General features: G+C 28.8%; 1 non-coding gene across 1 annotated transcript; it reads right to left on the bottom strand.

The window, feature by feature from the left end:
* Positions 1–3644: 3644 nt before the first annotated feature.
* TRNAD-AUC (transfer RNA aspartic acid (anticodon AUC)) lies at positions 3645–3724 on the bottom strand. The gene has a single exon. It is a non-coding gene; the product is annotated as a tRNA-Asp (tRNA).
* Between the last annotated feature and the right edge of the window lie 327 nt (positions 3725–4051).

Here is a 4051-nt window from a genome sequence, read left to right as displayed (position 1 = left end):
TCACCAACATTTTTGTTGACGTTTAAAGCATGTTTATTCTCAGGTGATTATTAAGAGCTTCCGCTGCTGCATGCTAATTTATGGACAAGAGTTGGAGTCAGCATGCTTATATAATATTGTTTAAAAACTGCATTCGAAGACATATATTGTTGTGTAATATGATTGTAAACCATTATGTAATGGTCGTGTGAAAATGCTATATTTTAGATTATCATTATTTGATAATCGTCATAATATTTTAAAGGTTATGGTTTGTTTTAAAAATCGAATGCAGTCTTTGAAAAACGTCCCATATAGAGGTCAAAAACCTCACAAAGAAATCAATTAATATGAAATGTTTATAATCAATATGAACAGGACATTTCATATATTACGCGTGATTAATTATATGTTCTTATTTTAGTTATTTTTTGTTACACCTGTGATCAATAATCGACCACCATCACTAAAATACAAGCGAGAACGCTGCTCCAATTGTTGAATTAATCTCCTCTTTATCGTTATATAATGCTAACAGCTGTTGTTCAATAGAAATAACACAGAAGTTTTATCAAACACTTTTGTGAACCTCTGTTCTTGAACCGATTAACCCATAACACGATTTCAAACCAATTGTCGCAAACTATTAATGTAGAAAGGTTAGAACTCTTCCACTTAACTATCTGCAAATTTTCAAACTCTAAGTCTTTCGATTAAATCCGAATTTTGAAGTCAAAGGTTGATTGTTATAAAGTCAAACGAATGAACAAAGATTAAATTCGAGTTCGTGTTTATGTGTCTGAGTCAATTGACAATTCCTAAAGTTTTTAGGATTGATTTGCAAACTATTTTGTGAAGAAAGTATTAGCTAAAACGTTCTAAAAATCAATATCACGATTTATTTATTTTGGTTGTTTGCGAACTGCAATAAGCAGTTTTATTTTTTTTTCTTTTCTTTCTTGTTCTAATTAAATCAATCACTTTGGGGTTAGTTTCAATTCAATGGAACTAAAATTATGTAATTAATTAAGCTGCTATGATTAATCTGATGTGGGTGATTTAAATGGTAAAGAAGAAGAAGAACATGGTGACTGAAGATATTGAATATATATTTAAACCGTGGTATAAAAAAATCAGAAATGATATGGATGGAGGAGTGGTTTACGTGTATGTCAGGGTAGCGAGAGGTCTTGGGTTCGAGCCCAGGCTAGGGCAGTTTTTTTTTTGTTGTTGTGAAACTCTCTCTTTTTGTGAGGTAGATTTCTTATTATTATTATTATTATTATTATTATTATTATTATTATTATTATTATTATTATTATTATTATTATTATTATTATTATTATTATTATTATTATTATTATTATTATTATTATTATTATTATTAAGTATTATAGAAATTATTGATATTATTTATTATCATTATTATTACTTTTACCATTATTATTATTTTTACAACTAAATTATTATCATAATTATCATTAACAGTAAAATTATTAGTTTTTTAGTTTTTATTATTATCAGCATCATTATTATCATTATTATTATTATTATCACTATCACTATTATTGTTAATCTTATTTTCATAAAAATTATTACTAGTATTATCATTATCATTATTATTATTGTTATTATCATTATTTTTAAAAATGAGTATTACTATTTGATAATGCTAAAAACGAACATATATTTCATAACATTATTCCTCAAGAAAGACAAGCTTTTAGTTGCAATTGTTCTATTTACAAGTGATATTCGTTTAAATAATAAAAGGTGAAGACAAAAGACAGATTCGACGAATTGAAGACGCAAACGACCAAAAAGCTCAAAAGTACAAAATACAATCATAGAGGTTCCAATTATTGATAAGAAACGTCTCGAAATTACAAGAGTACAAGATTCAAAACGCAAAGTACAAAATATAAAATTGTACGCAAGGACGTTCGAAAATCCGGAACCGGGACCAGAGTCAACTCTCAACGCTCGACGCAACGGACTAAAAATTACAAGTCAACTATGCACATAAATATAATATAATATATAAATAATTCTTAAAAATTATATATATATTATATTAATATTTAAAACCGTCGGCAAGAAAGACTCCAAAAGGGACTGAGCTGTATTTACAAACTCCGCGACTCGCGGAGTTTGAAGGCAAAATTGGCCGCGAGTCGCGGAGCCCCAAGTTTTGAAAGTCCCTATAAAAGCAACCGAATTCTGAGCATTTTTCATCCATCAAATATCCATCTCTCTATCTATATCGTATATATTTATATTTATATTATAATTTTAATTTTAATTTTAATTTTAATTCTAATAATAAGGGTATGTTAGCAAATGTTGTAAGAGTGTAAGTCGAAATTCTGTCCGTGTAACGCTACGCTATTTTTAATCATTGTAAGTTATGTTCAACCTTTTTAATTTAATGTCTCGTAGCTAAGTTATTATTATGCTTATTTAATCCGAAGTAATCATGATGTTGGGCTAATTACTAAAATTGGGTAATTGGGCTTTGTACCATAATTGGGGTTTGGACAAAAGAACGACACTTGTGGAAATTAGACTATGGGCTATTAATGGGCTTTATATTTGTTTAACTAAATGATAGTTTGTTAATGTTAATATAAAGATTTACAATTGGGCGTCCCTATAAATTACCATATACACTCGATCGGACACGATGGGCGGGGTATTTATATGTACGAATAATCGTTCATTTAACCGGACACGGGAATGAATTAATAGCCACTAGAATAATTAAAACAGGGGTGAAATTATGTACAAGGACACTTGGTATAATTGATAACAAAGTATTAAAACCTTGGGTTACACTCAGTCGACATCCTGGTGTAATTATTAAACAAAGTATTAAAATCTTGTTACAGTTTAAGTCCCCAATTAGTTGGAATATTTAACTTCGGGTATAAGGATAATTTGACGAGGACACTCACACTTTATATTTATGACTGATGGACTGTTATGGACAAAAACCAGACGGACATATTAAATAATCCAGGACAAAGGACAATTAACCCATGGGCATAAAACTAAAATCAACACGTCAACCATCATGATTACGGAAGTTTAAATAAGCATAATTCTTTTATTTCATATTTAATTTCCTTTATTTTATATTTAATTGCATTTCTAATTATCGCATTTTTATTGTTATTGTATTTAATTGCACTTTTAATTATCGTACTTTTTAATTATCGCAAGTTTATTTTATCGCACTTTTATTATTCGCAATTTCATTATCGTTATCTACTTTACGCTTTAATTTAAGTCTTGTATTTATTTTTAATATTTTACATTTGGTTTTAACTGCGACTAAAGTTTTAAAATCGACAAACCGGTCATTAAACGGTAAAAACCCCCTTTTTATAATAATAATATTACTTATATATATATATTTGTATTTTTATAAAAGTAAACTAATATAGCGTTAAGCTTTGTTTAAAGATTTCCCTGTGGAACGAACCGGACTTACTAAAAACTACACTACTGTACGATTAGGTACACTGCCTATAAGTGTTGTAGCAAGGTTTAAGTATATCCATTCTCTAAATAAATAAATATCTTGTGTAAAATTGTATCGTAATTAATAGTATTTCCTGTAAAAATAATAGCTATTTCGTATACCCTGCTGCACACATCAAGTATTTTTTTGCGCCGCTGCCGGGGATCGAACCCGGGTCACCCGCGTGATAGGCGAGAATACTTACCACTATACTACAAAAAATACTTGATGTGTGCAGCGGGGTATACGAAATAGCTATTATTTTTACAGGAAATACTATTAATTACGATACAATTTTACACAAGATATTTATTTATTTAGAGAATGGAGATACTTAAACCTTGCTACAACACTTATAGGCAGTGTACCTAATCGTACAGTAGTGTAGTTTTTAGTAAGTCCGGTTCGTTCCACAGGGAAATCTTTAAACAAAGCTTAACGCTATATTAGTTTACTTTTATAAAAATACAAATATATATATAAGTAATATTATTATTATAAAAAGAGGGTTTTTACCGTTTAATGACCGGTTTGTCGATTTTAAAACTT

The sequence above is a fragment of the Rutidosis leptorrhynchoides genome, chromosome 9 (assembly GCF_046630445.1).
Source record: "Rutidosis leptorrhynchoides isolate AG116_Rl617_1_P2 chromosome 9, CSIRO_AGI_Rlap_v1, whole genome shotgun sequence".
NCBI lineage: Eukaryota > Viridiplantae > Streptophyta > Magnoliopsida > Asterales > Asteraceae > Rutidosis > Rutidosis leptorrhynchoides.
Note: the sequence above shows the minus strand (reverse complement) of the source record. Positions and strands in the feature narration are given on the sequence as shown.